Source organism: Myotis yumanensis, unplaced genomic scaffold (genome assembly GCF_028538775.1).
Source record: "Myotis yumanensis isolate MYYU_CA2020_CCGP unplaced genomic scaffold, mMyoYum1.0.hap1 SCAF_2, whole genome shotgun sequence".
In the NCBI taxonomy this organism is placed as follows: domain Eukaryota; kingdom Metazoa; phylum Chordata; class Mammalia; order Chiroptera; family Vespertilionidae; genus Myotis; species Myotis yumanensis.
The window spans coordinates 140,536,197-140,557,603 of NW_027223753.1; the positions used below are offsets into that span (position 1 = coordinate 140,536,197).

Genomic DNA, 21,407 nt, shown 5'->3' on the forward strand with positions numbered 1-21,407 from the left:
GGATAGCAAAAACTCTAGAGTTTAGACCAGCACTGTGCTTTAGAACTCTCTGCAGTGATGAAAATGTATATCTGTACTGTTCAATACAGTAGTTGTTAGGTACATGCTAGAGAGCTCTTGAAATGTGTCTGGTGTAACTGAGGAACTGAATTTTAAATATTACTTTATTTAAATTGGAACTTAAATAACTATACATGGCTAGTGGCCCCGTATCCAATAGTATATATCTAGATGAAGGATATGGGAAGTGGGGGATAAATCACAGAAAGGCAACATGTGGGGAAACCAAAGATACATTTTACTTAATCCACACTTTGTATGATATCACTGTGTTTTTCCAGGAAATGAGTAGTTTACAAATTACAAATTATTTGATAATTGAAAATTAACTTGTACCATGAAATCTCGTGAGGTTAATAGATTGATTGGATTCGCCCTATCCTTCATGATCTTATTTTACTCATATGAATGCAGCCAAATGCAGGAAAGGAGAACATTGACTCAACTGTCAGAAAGGGATTCTTTGCTTACTACTTGAGAAAGGCTGCAATTACTTTTCCTAATATATAATTGCAAGTGTTGATGTCGTTTTTTTGTTTTGAATAATGATTGTTTTTGTTCACTGCCAATGCCGAGGCCAAGGCACTTATAAGGGCCAGAGCCACATTCACTGAAGCTCAACTAAGGTGGAGTAAAGGACATTCTTCTCACTGCCACCTCTTGGAACAATCAATCAAACAAGCCCAACGACTTCTCTTTGAATGCTAGTTGGACATATTGGCATAGACATAGAATTTTTCTTCCTGGTATTACTGAGATGCATAATAAAAGTGTTTTTTGTTGTTCTTTTTTTAAATCAAGGCTGAGCTATTCAGAAAGTATTAATTAACTGGCACCAGAAATTTTGCCTAAATCACTTGGAGGATGTTGGGGGCCTGGAAGCATAGATGAGAATGAAAATAATCTCTTTCACCCCCTGGCAATGGGCAAGGAGACACCTGGTTGGTGGTGTTGCTCTTATATCAGTCAGGGGCAAAGAAGATGTACAGTCCTTAGTTCATCCTAGCTTGATGCCTGTGTCAGTGGCCAGAGCTGTTTCATGCCTGAGGCACATAAAAAAAATAATCTCTTTCAACATAGCCTAAGTCAGAAAAATCTTTCTGTTGTTCAGGAGGAGACAGAATTCCCTTTGGAATCTCTGGAAGGTCCTCCTAATTAATGTGGCCATCCTAAATCATGTCATTCCCATGTCAGGTGGTTACCCTAGAGAGAATTCTGTGAACTTCCCATTTCATGCCACGTGAAACTCTCCTGCCCCAAGACTTCTGCATGTTTCTGGAGTTCTCACATTCTTGTGGTCACCCATGACTCTGAAATGCTATTTCCTCTGAATTAATTGATTTGGGTCATGAATCATCTTGCCATCCTGTGACTCGTGTTCCTATTCCATACTATATCAAACTGAATGTGAAACTTATCCATTTGCTCATTTTTCATATTCCTGTCATCACAAAGCATGTGAATCAGAATTAAAGATTTTATTTATGTATAAGTTATGATCTAGGCCTCTTTCTGAAAATTGCCTTGAGGTCAGTGGAGGTGAAGATCCTGCATTGTGCCACTTACATAGGGGAGGAGATCAAATAACCTGGTAACTCATCAGGAAAGGGGTCAGAGAAGTCGACCTGTGGCCGTAGACAGCCAACTTCAAAAAATATTTTGAAAAGGATGAAGATATGTTTGAAAGTGATCATATTACATAAAAGAGAAACATAGAATCCAGCATTTTGCTGAAATTTTTTTCTCCCACTACCAATATAATGTCATAACATGGAAGGGCTATGTCCTTATTAAATTTTACTCATCCTTTTCAGCTGTGCCACACCTCTTGTCCCCACAGGTTCACCAGGAGCTTCTTGGAGTTCTTGAGGAATTCCATCCATTTTCAGACCCTAAGTCAGGAGTTCATTCTCCAAATGTCAGTGCTATTTTTTTTCTACTTCTACCGGCTTCTTTCCTGGACAGTTCCCCACCAGACTTGTCTGAAATTTTATTGAAGAGCTACTTTATAAAATTGATAAAGTTAGAAGGACTCATGTTAATCATAGAGCCTCCCCTTTAAAAAAAAGTGCTTAATTACACAAATAATTAACCATATTCTCTCAATGAAAAGAATGGCCTAGAAAATTGTTTTTATAATATGAAATTTCTTAGGGATGACATGTAGAATAGGTTATTAAGGAATGAAAATATCTTCTTGGGATGTTTCATAAGAAATTATGCAGAGGATTTAAGTGTACTGTGACAGGGAGCTTAGAGTCTGGATTCTAAGATTTCTGAAGTTTAAATGGCCAGAAGCAGAAACAGATTACTAAATAATCTTTAAGATAAAATTTATTTACAGTGAAATTCATAAATCCTAAAATTGAATGAGTTTTGATGAATGACTTCATTTGCACAACTACGACACCAATCAAGATATAGAACATTTCTGTCACGCTTATAGTCTCCTATACCCGCTTTGAATCACCATGCTCCATAGACAACCATTATGCTAAGAAATAGATTAATTTTGCATCTGATAAGTGAAATAATGTGCTTGTTTATGTCTGACTTCTTTCTTTCAACATACTGTTTTAAAAATTAATTCATGTTGTTGCATGCATCAACACTTTGTTCTTTTTTTATAGCTGAGTAGTATTTGTCATATATCTTCATTTACTCAATAGTTCCTTTTTTATTAGTGTTCTGCAGTTTTCTGCAGAGTCTGCACATATTTAAAAAGATTTATACCTAGTCATTTCTCTTTTGGAGCTTTTATATATGGTTTTTAAAAAATTTCAGCATCTAAATGTTCATTATTACCATATAAAATACTATTAATATTTGAATATTGACTTTGAATCCTGAGATCGTGCTAAATTTACTTCTAAGTTCTAGGAACCCCCTGCCCTTTTCAAATTCCTTCAAGAGTTCTATGTAGACAATCATTTCATTTGCAAATAGGCACAGTTTTATTTCCCTGTTTCTAATCTGTATATCTTTATTCCTTTTTCTTGTCTATCTCATTGGCTAGAACATACAACACACTAGTACTGGATAGGAGTGGTAAGACTGGAAATCTTTGCCTTGTACCTGATCTTAGAGAAAAAGTATTCAGCTTTTTGCCATTGATTATGATGCAGGATTTTTTGTAGATGCATCAGGTTAAGGAAATTCCTTTCTATTTCAAGTTTGATGAAAGTTTTTATGATGAAAAACATTTGAATTTTGCCAAAGGCTTTTTCAACATTGCTTAATATAATAATGTGGTTTTTGTTTTTTAGCTTGTTAGTATGATAGATTGCATTGATTGATTTACATTTTGGCATGAACCTCACTCGGTAGTAGTATACTGTTCTTTTTCTATATTGCTAGATTTAATTTGCTAAGGATTTTTGTGTTTATGTTCTTTAAGTATATTGGCCTCTACTATCTTTTTCTAGTTTTGGTATCAGGGTAAGGCTGTCCTTGCAGAATAAATTGAAAAGTGTTACTTCCCCATCTATTTTCTGGGAGATACTTGTAGTATTAATGTTCTGTCTTCTTTAACTCTTTGGTAAAATTTACCAGTAAAATCATCTGAGCCTGAAATTTTTTATTTTAGGATGGTTTATAAACTATTAATTAAATTTAATAGATATAGAATAACTCAAATTATTTATTTCATATAGGTGAGTTGTAGTTTGTGTGTTTGGAGAAATTGGTCCATTTAATCTAAGTTGTAAAATGTGTGTGTAGAGTTGTTTGTAGTGTTTTCTTATTATCCTTTTGGTGTCTACAGGGTCTGTGGTGATATTCTTTATTTTGCCCCTGATAATGTTAATTTGTGTGTTCTCTATTTTTGTCAGTCTGGTCAGAGGTTTATTAATTTGATCATTGTTTTTTAAAAAACAGTTTTGGTTTTGTTGATTTTCTGTTATCATTTTTGTTTTCAATTTTATTGGTTTCTGCTCTTATCTTTGTTATTTTCTTCCTTTGGATATATTTTGGTCTCTTTTTAAGTTTAAGTTACATTTTTAAATTGTTGATTTGAGAAATATACTTTTTCTAATATATTTTTTAAATTAAATCTATTGGGGTGACATTGGTCAACATGAACATATAGATTTATATGTTACAAGATCTGTATATTGTACTGTGCACCCATCACCCAAAGTCAAAACTTTTCCTGTCACCATATATTAGGACCTCCTTCTCCCTACTGTCTTCCCTCTGGCAACCACCACACTGCTGTTTGTGTCCATGAGTTTCAGTTTTATATCCCACATATGAGTGAAATCATATGGTTCTTAGCTTTTTCTGACTCACTTTTTTCACGTAGCATAATATTCTCAAGGTCCATCTATGTTGTTGCAAATGGCAGTATTTCATCCTTTCTTATGGCTGAGTAGTATTCCATTGTGTATATGTACCACATGTTCTTTATCCAGTCCTCTATTGTGGGACACATTGGTTGTTTCCATGTCTTGGCCATCATGAATAATGCTGCAATGAATATAGGGGTATATATATCTTTGTTAATATATGATTTCAAGTTTTTCAGGTATATACTCAGGAGAGGGATTGCTGGGTCATATAGTAGCTCTATTCTTAATTTTTTTGTGGAATTACCAGACTGCTTTCCAGTCTACATTCGCACCAGCAGTGAATGAGGGTTCCATTTTCCCACAACCTCTCCAACACTTGTTATTGCTTGTCTTGTTGATAATGGCCTATGATAAACAAAACAGCATGGAATTAGCAGAGAAACATTCATGCAGATTAATGGAACAGAATAGAGAGCCCAGCTATAAAACCGCACATATATGGATGGATAATTTTCAACAAATGAGCAAAAAACACACAATAAAGTGAAGATAGTCTCTTCAATAAATGGTGCTGGGAAAACTGGAAAGCTACCTATGCAAATAGGTAAACTGGATTACAGTTTGTCCCCATGTACAAAAATTAATTCCAAATAGATCAAAGACCTACATATAAGACCTAAACAATAAGTTACCTAGAAAAAATATAGGTACCAAACTTATGGACCTTGGTCATAGATAACATTTCGTGATCTTGACCCCAAAGGCAAGGGAAATAAAGCCAAAAATAAATGGATAGGCCTATATCAAACTAAAAAGCTTCTGTACAGCAAAAGAAACTGACAACAAAACAAAGAGGCAGCAACCAGATGGGAGATAATATTTGCAAATAGTAGCATTGACAAAGGTTTAATTTCCAAAATGTAAAAAGAACTCATAAAACTCATTACTAAACAAACAAATAACCCAATCAAAAAGTGGGCAGAGGACCTGAAAATACACCTCCCCCAAGAAGACATGAATAGCCAATAGATATAGGAAAAGATGTTCAACCTCACTAGCAATTAGGGAAATGCAAATCAAAACTACAATGAGATACCACCTCACACTTGTTAGAGTGGCCATTATCAATAAGACAAGCTATAAGTTTTGAATGGTATAAATATTCCCCCAAATACTGCTTTGGCCACATCCCACAAATTTTAATATATTTTATTTCACTTAGTTCAAAATATTTTTCAATTTTGCTCACAACTCCCTCTTTGATTATTTAGAATTGTGTTGTTTAGTTACCAGGTATTTGGAGATTTCTCAGTTACTTTCCTATTATTGAGTTTTAGTTTAATCCTATTATGATCAGAGAACATACTTTGTTTGGTTTCATTAAAAATAATTATTAAGTTTGTTTTGATCCAGGATATGGTTTATCGTGGAGTATGTTTTATCTGCACTTGAACTAAATGTGTATTGTCATTTGGTGGAATTTTATAAATGTTAACTAGATGAAGTTAGTTAATAGTATTGTCTGGGCTTCTATTATCTTAGCCAATTTTAAAAATTTACTAATTCTATTGATTACTAAATGAATGAATTTAAATCTTTTGATGTTGTACCAGAGGCCTTTGAGGATCTGTTTATTTTTTTAAATCTTTTTGTTTTTATTCAGATTAAGTGATTTTTATTGATTAATCTTGCACTAAGACTTTCCTCTATCACCTGTAATTGCTATTGAGCTCATACAGTAAATTTTTTTACTTGGCTATTGTGTTATTTATTTCTAAAACATCCACTTGTTTTTTTTTAAAAAATATTTTATTTATATGCTAAGATCTTTCATTTTTCTATTGGCTTCCCAGGTGCTTATCTTTACTCCTTGAAGCATAGTTACAATAGCTGTTTGTAGGTGTTATCTGATAATTTCAACATCTATGTCATCTTAGAGTTAGCATCAGTCAATTTCCTTTTCCTTTGCAAGATGTTGAGATTTTCCTAGCATTTTGTATATCAAATAATTTTGCAATATATCCTGCATATTTTGAATATTCTTTGTTGGTTCTTGAACATCTCCTTTTGTTGGGGAGCACAGGAGACTTGGTTGGAATGTTTGTAAGGAGGACATTCTAAGAAAAGGAATGTGTGCTGTAGGCAGACCACCCTGTTTATTGGAATTCCAACTTAGGGGAGTGCCGAAGGCAGCACCCCTAATTATTCCTTGACCTTTCCAAACAGGTCTGTGCACATGCAGATGCCCGGATGTTTACTGGAATACTTATGCTTAAATTTTAGGTGTCCTTGCTTAAAGGACACTGCAAACACATGTGCCCTCCCAAGAATACTTATCCTACTGATTGTATCTAAAAGATAAACTTTATCTCAAACTGCTGCTACAATAAAGGCTAATGAGGCAGGCAATTGAGGTGGTCTGGTTCCTTTAGCCAGGCAGTCCCTTAGCCCTCTCTTTCACAGCAAATGTGTCAGAGTAATCACTCATCCATTGCTCAGGGTCTGCTGGTCAGCCTCGGCATCCTATCTCGAAGAATTTGGTTCTTAACCAAGCTGTTCACAGAAAAATGTCTTAGATGTTGAATAAAACTTTGGCTCTCAAGCAGACAATCCTTTCATGCTGATACCTGAGCATGACAAAAAAGTGTCTCTCAGGTAACACAGAAGAGGATGTGTGAGTATGAGTCAGTGTACCACTAAACCTTGCATTGCTAACATCTTAGGAAATTGTGCTGTAAATTTTTTTGTGGTTTTTTTCGTGCTTTTGTTGATGGAGAAATGGATGATTAGCACAATTTTAAAACATAAAGAGGCCATCAAGAGTGCTGATGTTGCTAAGGGTATGAAAGAACTCATGAAACAATGATCATAGGCAACTGAAGAGGTAGAAAAAATGTTGATTTGGATAAAGGAAAAGCAGTTAGCCAGTGATGGCATTACAGAGGCAATGGAATGTGAAAAAGTGCAGATGATGCATACTGTCCTCCTGAAAAACACTCCTGGAATGAGTCCTGAAAAAGATTTGTTTAAGGTCTATTTATTCAATAAATTTAAGAAAGAAACGTTTATAGATTAAACAGTACATGTGACATGTACTGCATATAAGAAAGGTTAAAATGGAATTATTTTGGGGTCTGGAATGGATTAATTCAATTTACATTATTTCTAATGGGGGAAAAATGATTTGGTTTTCAACAAATCACTTCTTGGACAGCTGTCTGGAATAAATAACGTTTGAGAACAGAGGTTCTACTGTACTAGGTGTACTAGTTAATGTGGATTTTTTTCAATAGATGGAGTTATACATATGTTGATTTATATGCAATTTGATATGTATGCTATTTTGTTGTATTGACAAAAAGATTCAAAACTTTATATGTCAAATTTGCTGAAGGTGTTAACATCATAGATATTTTTACACTTAAAAATGTTGAATTTTGTGGCAAAAAAAAGAGCATTTGTGGAAAGTTTTAATTCATTACATTATTTTGAAGAAAAGTGCTGCTGAATACTTCAGGAAGCTTGTGGTGAACATGCTCCATCTCAAGATACTTGTGAACGCTGGTTTAAATGCTTTAAAAGTAATGATTTTGATGTGAAAGACAAAGAACGTCCAGGTCAACTGAAAAAGTTTGAAGACCAACAATTCCAAGCATTATTGGATGAAGATGCGTGTCAAACTCAAAAACAACTTGCAGAAGGATTAAATGTTGCTCAGCAAACAATTTCCGATTGTTTACAAGCAATGGGAAAGATTTTAAAAGAAGTTAAATGGGTGCCACATCAACTGAACAAAAGACAAATGGAAAACCTAAAAGTCGTCAGTAAAATGTTGCTTCAAAGGCATGAAAGAAAGTCTTTTTTGCATCGAACTGTGACTGGCAATGAAAAGTGGATTTATTTTGAGAATCCCAAATGCACAAAATCATGGGTTGACCCAGGTCAATGTGTCAACATCAACTGCAAGGCCAGATTGCTTCAGAAAGAAGACAATGCTCTGCATTTGGTGGGATCAGGAAGGTGTGGTGTATTATGAGCTTCTAAAACCAGGTGAAACTGTTAATACTGATCACTACCGACAATAAATAATCAATTTGAACCACACTTTGATTGTGAAACAACCAGAATGTGCCAGAAGAAACAGCAAAGTAATTTTGCTTCATGATGATGCACCATCACACACTTCAAAACCAGTTAAAGACACCTTAAAAGATCTTGCCTGTGAAGTATTAACCCAGCCCCCCCCCCCCCCCCCCCGCCCCTGTATTCACCAGACCTTGCTCCTTCCGATTACCACATGTTCCGATCGATGGCACACGCACTTTTTGAGCAGCACTTCAAAATGTACGAAGAAGTGGAAAATTGGGTCTCTGAATGGTTTGCCTCAAAACAAGAAAAGTTCCATTGGGATGGTATCCACAAATTACCTGAAAGATGGAGAAATGTGTAGCTAGCGATAGACATTACTTTGAATAAAGCACTTTTGATGTTTCTCTTGAAATTATCGTGTTTTCTTTGATTACAAAATCTGCATTATTATCCGATACACCCAGTATATAACTTTAGGTCTTGTTTAAATCATACAGGATTTTCTTTTAGGAGGCCACCATCCTGGTTAGGCTCAGGTCCTACTCACCTTCTGTGACCTGTGGCTCTCTCTCAGTTTAGTTTTCAAAGCCTGTGTAGTGCTTTTCTGACTTCCCCCTGTGAGTATCACCAGCGGTCAGTCTGACATCTGATCAGTGATCTACCGCATAGTTCACTTCTCAAAACCTTTGGTATGTTATTTGAGGTTATATCCATGCATCCACAGCTTCAAAGTGAGTCTAAGATTTCACATACAACTTTATAGGGTCATTTTCTCAAGCTCTTTTCTCTCTGTAATGCCTCTGACACTTTCTGGCTTGCAGTATCTTTCTCTTTCCCCCACTTTTTCTGGCAGGAAAGCTAGGGCTTTAGACCTCCCCTTCTGTTGCACACAACTGTTTCCTACAACTGCCTTTGTCTTTGAAGTTAACGATGGTAGGATAGAGAGAAAAAAAGCAATAGGATTCATTACACATTTTTGGCACCCTCAAGAATCAGGTCATTTTGCTCAGAGAGCAGGGTTCCCCTCCTTCGGCTCAGTCTCTATGGCTGTCACCACCACCATCACCACTGTGGGATTGCCTGGGTTCTGGGATGATGTGCACATTTGGTAAATGAATTGCCTGCCACAAAAACAAATGAACATGCTTCAGAGGAAGGTAACAGAATCCAGAGTCTCTGTAAAGTACAATTTACTATATCTAGTATATGATAACATAACAGCAATTAAATTACTGAATAATAAACTGAAATTTGATTTTAAGTTTTATAGATAGAAGATTGGCTTACAGTTTTGTTTGGTTGAGTGTGTGGAAAGCCCAAGATATTGACCAAACCCATTCTCCAGATTTCAGACACTTCTTCCTTATAGAGAAAAAAAGATTGAAACTTGGCTAACTTTTAGCCTTCTGGTCATTTTCCACTGGGATCCTTGGACCATACTCTATTCTGACAGCTCAAACCAATAGGCCTATAGGTTTCTGTTTGAATTCTAGGTGAGCCATGCAGATTGGGGAATATCCTAAGAGGGGAAGCCTTATATATTTGAGAGTACATGCAGTATAATCCTTTATTCTAGTTTCTATCTTCTTCTGGTCATTCTACAGTGACTCTGAATAGTTGTTTATTATATCTTGTCCAGAGTTTATGATTGTTATGTATGAGAGGGTTTCTCGGCTACAAGGTACTCTGCAGATACCTGGACCAGAACTACTGAAGATATTGATTCATTTATTTACCTACCACCTAGACTTATCATACATTAAATTTTTGCCATATTTGTTTTCATTTTCATTTTCAAATAAAATCTTACTGAGTTGAAACCCCAGCTGTATTACATTCCTAATCCCATTTTTCACTCCTTCTTCAGAGGCAACCAGTATTTTAAGATTGGTGAAGAGCCTTTCTGCTCATGTTTCTGTATACTTACTCTTCATTTATATACTTATGTAAAATATATTTACATTAATTATTTCATACTATAATATTCTAAAACATTCTTTTATTTTCCAAATCTATCCATATTGTAGATCTGACTTATTAATTCATTCAAACTACTAGGTTATTATTTTAAAGCTGTTACTAGTTTTCTATGTTGCTCTAAGGATGGAGGCATAATTTATCTTTGGGTAAAGGGTGTATTTTTCTTTTGGGCAAAACTTTAATGCCCCTTCAACTTATCTATAGGTAAATCCAAAATGCCATTCTGAAGTGGAAAATTTAGGGACAAAAAGAAGCTTGACTATTCTGTAACAGGTAACTTTGACTATTGTGGGCAGTGTGGTGTCACTGCAAATTTTGTGACTTCATATTGATTAAGTGAAGGAGCACTGTTTTGTGTGTGTGTGTGTGTGTGTGTGTGTGTGTGTGTGTGTGTGTTTATGAATATCCCGAAGTGGGATTGCTGGGTCCCTCTTTGTTTCTTGTTATAGCCTTTGCTTCAAAGTCTATATTGTCTGACCCCAGCTTTTTGTTTGTTTGTTTCTAAGTTCATTAAAGATTTTTTTGCATCTCTTTACTACCAGTCTGTGTGTCTATGACATGAAGTGAGTCTCTTGTAGATAGTATATTTAAGGGTCTTCTTTTGTTACCCATTCAGCTGCTGTATTTCTTTTGATTGAAGCATTTAATCCAATTGCATTTAAAGTAATCAATAAGTATTTATTGCCATTTTATTATTTATATTTTTAACTTTTTCTTCTTTTTCTTAAAGAAAATCCTTTAACATTTCTTGTAATACTGGTTTGATGGTAATGAGCTGCTTTAGCTTTTTCTTGTCTGGAAAACTCTTTATCTGTCCTTTCATTCTAAATGATAGCTTTCTTGGGTAGTAATCTTGGTTGTAGATACTAGCTTTTCATCACTTTGAATATTCTGGCCTGTGAAGTTTCTGTTGAGACATCTGCTGACAGTCTTATGGGAACTCACTTCAAGTTATTTATATTAATTGAGCCAGCTCATCATTGCCAAATATTTCTAAAAGAATTATTTTCCTCATAAAAGAGATGACTATTTCTTCAAAACAAAACAACTAATTGTAGGTAACTAATTATCTTTTTTTGTTGTTGCTGTTTTTAAGATTCTCTTTGTCTTTAACCTTGTATGTGTCTTGGTTTGGGCCTCTTTGAATTCATCTTGTTTGGAATTTCCTGCACTACCTGGAGTTGTATGTCCATTTTCTTTATCAGATTAGGGAAGTTTTCTGACATACTTTTCAAATAGGTTTTTAGTTCCTTGCCCTCTCTTCCTTCTCTTTCTGGTGCCCCCATCATGCATATTGGTATGCTTGAAGTTGTCCCAGAGGATCCTTATACTATTCTCATTTTTTAAAAATTCTTTTTTCTTTTTGCTGTTCTGATTGGGTGTTTTCTGTTCCCTTATCTTTCAAGTAGCTGATTTGACCTTTGCTTCATCTACTCTACTGTTGATTCCTGTGAGATATTCTTCATTTCAGTTAGTGTATTCTTCATTTATGATGAGTTATTTTTTATGTTTTTATACCTCCATTTTTGTTTCTTATCTTTTTGTTGAAGTTCTCATTAAGTATTTTAACTCTTTCCCTGAGTTCATTGAATTCTACACCTGCTTGTCTCCATTTTGTTTATTTCCACTCCCCCAACCCCTGGAGTTTTGTTTTGTTCTTTCATTTAGGACACGTGTCGTTGTCTCCTCAATTTGGGACAAACACAGGGAAGCAGCCAAATTGAGGAGACAAAGACACATGTCCCAAATGAAAGAACAAAACAAAACTCCAGGGAGGAAAAATAAACAAAATGGAGACAAGCATACTATAGATGCAGAATTCAATTGGCTGCCTCCCTGTGTTTGTCCCTAATCATTATGTAGAGCTGCTACATCTCCTGGGCTTGATAGAGTGGTCTTATGTAGTAGGTGTTCTGGAGAGCCCAGTGGTGCAACCTCTTCAGTCACCAGAGCTGAGCACTTCGGGTGTGCTCCCTGTGTGGGCTATGTACACCCCACTGTGGTAGTTGAGCCTTGATTGCTGTTGGCACATTGATGGGAGGGATTTACCCCCTAAGCTGATTGGCTACGAGGACTGGCCACTACCACCCTGTTATGAAAATAACATAGTGATGAGCCCTAGAGTGACTGGGTGGGCCCTATAGATAGAGTGAGGCATTGTGGAAGGTCTCTCTGAGAGGGGACATTAAAGCTGAGAAATGAATGACAAGCATTAGGTGACCTGTCAAAGAAAGAACTGTAGGGAAATCATTGCAAGACCATGGAAACAGAAAATATAAAAGGCCTCAAGTAGGAAGAAGCTTTGCGTGTTTGAGAGATAACAAGGAGGCCAGGGGCTGAAGTGGGATGTGAGTAAAGGGGACGGAAGTTGAAGATGAATAGGAGAGGTAAGCAGGGCCAGATTATACTCAGCCTTGCAGGCCACAAGGAGTTCTATAGTTATTCCCAAAATTGGTTGGGTGAAAAAATATTGTTTCAAACAGCTTGAGTAGACAGACTCCCTTCATGTAAAAGTGTATATTCATTTTCATATGTGTTTACAGGTACAGATACACATTGAGGTATATATTCAGCAAAATATAGATTTCCCACTAATACTGGAAATTTCTGGGTGCCAGACTTCATGTGATATTCATTCTCTTTTTTTAAAATATCTTTCTTCATTGTCTGAATTGTTCACATAAACAATAGAGAGATATCAAATATGCATTCATGAAAAATGAGCTATAGTTCTTTTTGACCAAGATTGTCAAACTTATGCAAAGTGGAAAAAAGAATGATTTATGAAGAAGAGTTTGTTGTTGAATTTCATTAAGAAAACTAAAATGACCTATACTATTTTTTGTTTACATTGAATATGAATGATAAAAAAAAGCTTTTAAAAATCTAGAGTGCCCAGAACACAATCAACAAAATTCTCTTATTTGTACAAAATAAAGTTTTCCACATACAACCTGCAAAGTGACTAATGAATGGTAAACATTACAAAAAAAGATAACTGAGGGACTGAAATGGAAAAGTAAAAATGATAAATAATATTCCAGCTACACATTAATTCTATTACTCATTCTTTCAATACAGTTTTTAACACAATCTGTACTAAATAAACAAGGGTTGCGTGCAAGAACTCTAGTTGGATTAGGTTCTCATAGCTGTTGAGAGTAAAATGTGACCACAAAGGGAAGCAGGCCAGGCAGAAAGCAGGGCACAGAGGCTCCTGCCTTCATCATAGAATGGTCAGACTGAGTTAATATTCTACCCCCAAATAAACAGAAAATTCTCCTTAGATTTCCTTCTTCCATCAAAATCTTTCCATGGTTTTCTTCTAGGCTACTCCTTTTCACATCTCCACATTTGCTTTTTATTTTTATCCTCTTAATCCTGTGGTACCCTTGGAGTCTTGGTACAGAGGATTCATGTAAATCATCTTTATATATGACATGTAACCTTGTCCATGAAAAACTACCAGGAGAGTGTTATTGCTTCATTGTTGGACTAAATCCATAGATAATCTGATGAAAACTTAAATTTTTCTGCGTATAAAAGTATCTTGGATTCCATTCTATATATGGAGAGACAGCTTTTCTGTCACCATTAATTAAGCAAGTGCCTGTCTTTTGGCAAGGAACAAAGAATCATTTCCAGTTCATCCAAATCAGGATGTTTACTCCCAAAAGACAAAGATTCAATTCATAACTTTCTCATTATGACCTCCAGGTATTTTTCTCAAAGTGGTTGATTCTAGAAAACTTCAGAATAAGTTATTTGTAGATACCAGTACATCCTGCTTAGAAGAATAGTAAGTGGACAATAGCATGAGAATGCCTTGACAGTGCTTGCAAATAATCTGCTGTTGGCACTGATCTACCATGACCAGAGACTTCTATTTGTTTTAATAAATCAAGTTTAGTGGTTGTCTCCCCTTCCCAATATTTGTCCCTCCAAATGTGTTAGATTGTTGTCAAGGCTGTATCTTATCTCTGGCCATATTGAAACCCATCCTCTGCTCTCTAACCTTAGCTCGGCTCCTCCATCCTATGGGACTGCATCTAATTTTTGCTCACCTGGGTATTCATGGTCTGAGATTTGACTCTCAAGTCTTGCGCCCAAAGCTGCTACAGATGTTTTGGTGATCGTTGTCAACCTAGTTCCCTCTTAGACTGTTTCAACAATAATGTGAGTAGCTGAGGCTGGCATCTAGACTTCTGTTGAATAATCCACGTAGAGGCTGGTTTGGGTTGCATGGAGAAGAGGTAAACCTGTGAGAAAAAGAAAATGGAAAGCATGAAAATCCATGTCATTATTGAGCATGAAGAAGACAAAGGTCCATGCTCGTGAAGGGTTGGACTGGTCACCAGTGATTTTCTCTCAATAACCTACCTCTCTACTCTGGCATCAAGATGAGACAGTTTTCTCATCAAAGGCTGCAGGTATTAGCTAGTTATGAGGTTTTTCTCAGCAGTTCTGACCATTAGATAATAATCTTTAAGAGGTTTGTGATATCTTTAAAAGGTTTGTAATATTACTTATTAGCATTTCCGACTTGCAGATTCTATTTTTTAGGAATTTAACTCACTTTTAAATTAAACTAGTTAGGCTTCTATTAGATAGTGATGGGGCATGTTGCTTATATTCTGGAACTAGGCATAATATTTGGTATATTGATATTAGCATATTTTCTTATCTTTATACATTTTTCTATAAAAAGTTTTTAAAACACACACAAAGCAATAAAGCTTATTTAAAAATATTTAAAACAATGTATATTTTTAAATAAAAACATTTGTGTACCTTTGCCAATAATTTATAACTATTAATAAATACAGTTTAGCCGAAACCGGTTTGGCTCAGTGGATAGAGTGTCAGCCTGCGGACTGAAAGGTCCCAGGTTCGATTCCTGTCAAGGGCATGTACCTGGGTTGCGGGCACATCCCCGGTGGGGGATGTGCAGGAGGCAGCTGATCGATGTTTCTCTCTCATCAATGTTTCTGACTATCTCTCTCCCTTCCTCTCTGTAAAAAATCAATAAAATATATATTTTTTAAAAATACAGTTTAATTTGACCTTGTTTTTTGTTTCTTAAACTTTGATTGAATATTTTCTTTTATCTCACCTCAAATTCTTTCATACATCTGTTACAGGGTCCATACAAGTTAGTTTGGTATCAAACGCCATTATACTTTCTCAGGAATGGCATAACACATCAACTTCCCAATAAGATATTTATTTAACTGCCATCTTTTACAATTTTCTTTCCTTCATATAATAGAACTAAAAAGGGAAAGTACAAAGGGAATTCTATGCTGATAGTATAAAAATAATACTTTTTATATAATCACATGGAAGTGATTTTTCTCTAGTCTTAGATAAATGAGAAATCACTACCATCAATTTATTAGTTGGAAGCTGATAGCAATATATTATTTAAAATTAAAATATTGTACAGGTGTCTGCTTTTCTTTTTACCTCATGTATTTCTGAAAATGTATTCTCAAGTTAACAGTATGAATTCAACAGCATTTATTTAAGGATTAGATCTATGTCCAGAAAGAAAAAAGCCACGTAAACACACACACACACACACACACACACACACACACACACACACACATTCCTGCTCTGCTTAGGCTGCACATTTGCAGGTTGGCCTCCACCATATAAGGGTGTGTCTATCCTACATCCTTAAGCTGATTCAAAGACTTTCCAGATTAGTTGGTAAGGTTTGTTGCTGAATGTAATGAATATAGCTCACATTTAGCGTTTATAGTTTCAATCTTTGCAAATGACAAAGATTTTTTTTAATCCATAGAAAGATAAAATCTTCATGTACAGATCTCAGGAACATGAAGCTATGGTCACAAAGGCACACCAGTTGTTTCTGTTGCCCTTGTAACTTATACTGGGATACAGTGCCTTGAGTACTTAAAGCACTATATCCCATTAATCACTTCTAATTTATATGTAGACATAGAAACTTGACCTTGTAAAAAATAAATACCCTAGTTTCCCATGATGAGTCCTCTGTATTTCCTTTGGATCATATCCCTTAGTTACTTGTCACCTTTTCTAAACGATCTACTCCTTTACCTCCAATCTGGGACCACGGTTGAGAAGAAGCCTCTTTTCCCCAGAGCATCTAGAGTAGACTGACTACTCTAGTATTCCACATGTGGAACCCTGGAGAATATTTGGAGACAGGACTTTTAGATGAAGGTTTGGTAACCTAAAATAAATACTGGCAGCAGTGGAGTTAATATTTTATTTCTTTTTCCTAAAAGAAAATAATTTTACTTAAAAATATTTTAAAATATTATTTATGAACTTTATTCTTTTTTTAAAATATATTTTATTGATGTTTTTAGAGAGAGGAAGGAAGAGGGATAGAGAGTTAGAAACATCAATGAGAGAGAAACATCGATCAGCCGCCTCCTGCACACCCCCCACTGGGGATGTGCCTGCAACCAAGGTACATGCCCTTGACAGGAATCGAACCTGGGACCCTTCAGTCCGCCGGCCGACGCTCTATCCACTGAGCCAAATGAGCTATGGCTGAACCTTATTCTTATATAGAATTACTGACTATAACTGATAGGAAATAAACAAATACAATCAAATCCAAGAGGTAATGGTGGCATGTATTAATCTATAGCAAATCTCATATTTAATAAAAATATAAAAAGCAAAATAACCCATCCAAACCTTTAAGGTATTCATAAGTTTTTAATCATGCTTTTCTGTTTCATGACCCTTCCTGTTTCTACTATGAAATACAAGGCAAATTCTTGGCATATGGGTTAAGGTATCAGCACTGTTTGTAATGGCAATTTGCTTTTGCTTTTCTTTTTCGTGACTAGGGAGAGGAAATGAGCTCTTGGTGGAGAGTACGAAGGATATGAACAACCGAGGCTGGCATGCTTTAATTTTCCTTCCCAACAAACCATAAATGGAAAAGGAAAGTGAAGTTGACCCTGCATGTAATGCAGAAATTAAAATGGGTCTACAATATTAATCCTGTGTTAAAACTACTCCTGTAATATCTGTGTTGATGGTCTCAATGGACAAAGTGATTAGAAGAGAAGGCCACCCAGTTCAGGGATCAGCTCTAGACATGGTTTCAATTATTTTTATTATTGTTGTTGTTGTTAGTGAAACAGAGTTGTGATCATTGGAGTGAAGTTGTTTTTGATTGGTAATTACATCAAGAGCTAAAACAATGAATTCATCACATCAAGCAGCCATTTGGGAGCCATGATCATTATCATGTAAATGCTCTTAGAGTAGAAAGCTACAGCCCATTAATCACTTCTCATTTATATGTAGACATAGATAGTTAAGGGAGACTCACTTTACTCTAATTGAGGAAAGAAAAGGAAAAAAGTAATTTACCAACTGATTTCTTTCCAGGTTTTACAGAAAGGCAGAGTCAGGTCTTAGTAAGTTTCCTGGCATTTATAGGAAGCCTGATGTTTTGGCCACAGTACTGAATGTTCTTAACCTAAAAGCAGCCAGGAGGACATCTCCTTCTTTATGGTTTCTTGGTTCCTGGATTTGCTGTTTTTAAAGCAAGAAGGAAGTAACTGCCCTGAATCCACAGTCTGAAGGGCTGTTGGAAAAATAGGTCTCTTTTATTTCTTTGAATGAAAGAGAGATATGACTTGGTTTGCTGGCACACAATTTTAGTTGTGATTATACTTGTTGACACCAATGAAAAAAAAAATGGTTTACTCATATCTTCTAGTATGATGTTGATGATGATGATGAGTGTGTGTGTGTGTGTGTGTGTGTGTGTGTGTGTACGCGTGCATGCGCACACCTGGATATGTTTTCAGATCATACATTTTTGGAATACTAGTTGTAAAGATGATTTTTGAAATTGCACTAGTCTTACAGCATTTTCTTACTTTTATTTTTTTATTTTTTTTATATATTTTATTGATTTTTTACAGAGAGGAAGGGAGAGGGATAGAAAGTTAAAAACATCAATAAGAGAAACATCAATCAGCTGCCTCCTGCACACCCCCTACTGGGGATTTGCCCACAACCAAGGTACATGCCCTTGACCGGATTCAAACCTGGGACCCTTCAGTCTGCAGGCCGATGCTTTATCCACTGAGCCAAACCAGTTAGGGCAAGCATTTTCTTACTTTTAAAGATCTATCTATATATACAAAAGCCTAAGCTACCATTACAACTGAATGACCAGAATGACCGGTTGACCATTCACTATGATGTACACTGACCACCAGAGGGCAGACACTCGATGCAGGAGCTAACCCCTGGTGGTCAGTGTGTGCCCACATCCAACCTCCCATGGCCAGCCAACCTCCCCCAGTCCCTTTCCTCTGCTGGCAAACTTCCCACAGTCCCTCCCCCACATCTGGCAGGCCCCGGCCAGCCCCCACAAGAGGGACTGGGTGAGACAGCCCCAATAGGCCCAAATTGCTGGCCAGGCCTAGGGACCCCACCGATGCCCCATGCCCCATGCACGAATTTCATGCACCAAGCCTCTAGTATTATATTAAAACCTCTGGAAAGTCCCAAAGTAGAGAGACATTTGAACTTGACTTGACCCAGAATTTCCCCCAATTTGACCATGAAGTCTTTTTTTTTCCAGGTAATGATTAATAACAATGATATGTCAATTCTGTAAACATAGTTAGGTAATGCTGAATTAATAATTTTCCTGAAGGATTGGGATCACTACAATAAAAAGCCTATTGTACAGAGGTATACAGAGGAATATGACAACGTAGCCTGATGTATTTCAAAGTTTCTACTGGCTTCTTTAAGATTAGCTTAGTTAATTCCACTTCTCTAAACCTTGATCTACTGAAACACTAGTAAGCCACCCAACTCTGTAAAATTATTTCTATGCAAGTAGCTATCAATAAAGGGGCTTACTTAAGGTTGTGTTTTTTTTGTTTTGTTTTGTTTTTTAACTTAACTGAATGTTTCTTTTCCTGAAGTAAGTTGCTAAACCAATTCTACTAGGTGAATCAATAGAGTTACTGCCTGTTTATTCTACCATCTTCTACCATTTGATACTTAGTGAAATTGGAACCAAAAATGTATAGTTCCCCACCCCCCCTCCCCCCACCCATACTTAGGAACATATGCTCATGCCAGGAAAACCAGACAAAACAAACAAAAAAGAAAACCTGCCTGAGTCCTAGCTGGTTTGGCTCAGTGCATAGAGCATTTGACTGTGCTCTGAAGGGTCCCAGGTTCCATCCAGTCCAGAGCACATGCCTGGATTGCAGGCTCAATCCCCGGTAGGGGGTGTGCAGGAGGCAGCCAACCAATGATTCTTGCTCATCATCGATGTTTTATCTCTCTCTCCCTCTCCATTCCTCTCTGAAATCAATAAAAATCTTTTTTAAAAAAATCTGCCCAGCTGGTGTGGCTCAGTGGTTGAATGTCGATTCATGAACCAAGAGGTCACTGATTTGATTCCCAGTCAGGACACATCCTGGGTTGTGGGCTCCGTCCTCAGTATAGAGTGTGCAGGAGGCAGCCAATGGATGATGTTTCTCTCTCATCGATGTTTCTATATTTCTATCCCTCTCCCTTCCTCTCTTTCTCTAAAAATCAATAACAACATATTTTAAAAAATAAGAAAATATTCCTTGGATATCTGAGGATTCCAATCCTTGGTGTTATTTGCAAATGTCAACAAGCAATATTTAACATGACAAATCCTTCTGATGCCTTAGGTTACTCAGTGAATAGAAATTTGGGGCTATTTTGATTAAAATTAAGTGAGAAAGTTCTGAATTTATTTAATCTTTGCCTGATAGAGGAAAGAACAGGGTTATTAATTTACTTCTATTAAAAAAACACTTTATTTGATTAATGTTTTAGAGCTAAATATAAAGTAGGCCAGATATGCTGGAAAATTAAGCACTTATTTTAGATTATTACCAGAATATTCTGCCAGGAAATTTATTAATTTATAGGAGACTTCTGATCCTCCCTTTTTCCCACCTCCCCCTGCCTTTTTGTATAACTAATTTTTTAAAAACATAACTATGACTTTATGAAACAACACACAAACACCAAAGAACTGGTCTACTGGGATAAGGCTATAATCTTGATTAAGGACACAAGGTAAATAACTTTATTGTGCTTGAAGTGAAAACCACAGATATCTTTTCGAGGTTACGCTGCACACATGTAGCTTTCTGACTTACTTCACAGAGCACGTGACACAGCAGTGATTTAGAGCAGGCTGGATTAAATCAAATGGCACAGACTGGTGTGATGTAGAAAATAAAAATTCCCCTTCCACCCCCTTATTTGTCATTTCAGATAAAAAGTCTTATTTGGAGATGATAACTATTTTCTTTAAAAATATTTTATTTAAATTCTTTTTTTTTAGTGTAGAAATATTTTAGCACACAAAAATAGAGAGGATAGTATAGTGAGCTTCCATATACTAATCAATTGACTTAACAATTATCAACATTTTGCTGATCTTTTTATTTCTCTTTGTTCTTTCTCTTTTCTATTGAGTATTTCAAAGCAAATCCCAGACATCATGTCATTGCTCAGCATGCGTCTCTAACTGATGTCTTTATATTGCATAATAAGCATGCCATTACTCAAATTCCTTACTATCATGTAATACTGAGTCCACATAAATATCCTCTGTTACCTCCCAATTTTTACCCTGACCTAGATCTAGACCATCTCTAGCCTTTAGAACTCTCAGTTCTGGGACTGAGTAGATCAATAAACAGCGCAAGTGGAGAGCATCTTCGCTCTTTTTTTTTCAGTCCGAAGTATCAACTTAAATCCATCATTTCCAAGTTTCTCTAATTCTGAGTTTTGCTGCCACTATTTAGGGCAGTGTTTTAATATCCAAGAAGTCAGAGCAAAGCCAAACTATTTGAGTAGCAAGTCAGAGATTAAATTCTAGAATTTATTCTGCTTAGAGTCTCCTTCCCTATCCCTTTGGGAGACACATGAGCAGGAAGTGGACTGAGCTGT

General features: G+C 36.1%; 1 pseudogene; it reads left to right on the plus strand.

Annotated features, from left to right (window-relative positions):
* Nucleotides 1-971: 971 nt before the first annotated feature.
* Nucleotides 972-1,116, plus strand: LOC139004734 (small nucleolar RNA SNORA48; annotated as a pseudogene).
* Nucleotides 1,117-21,407: the final 20,291 nt, after the last annotated feature.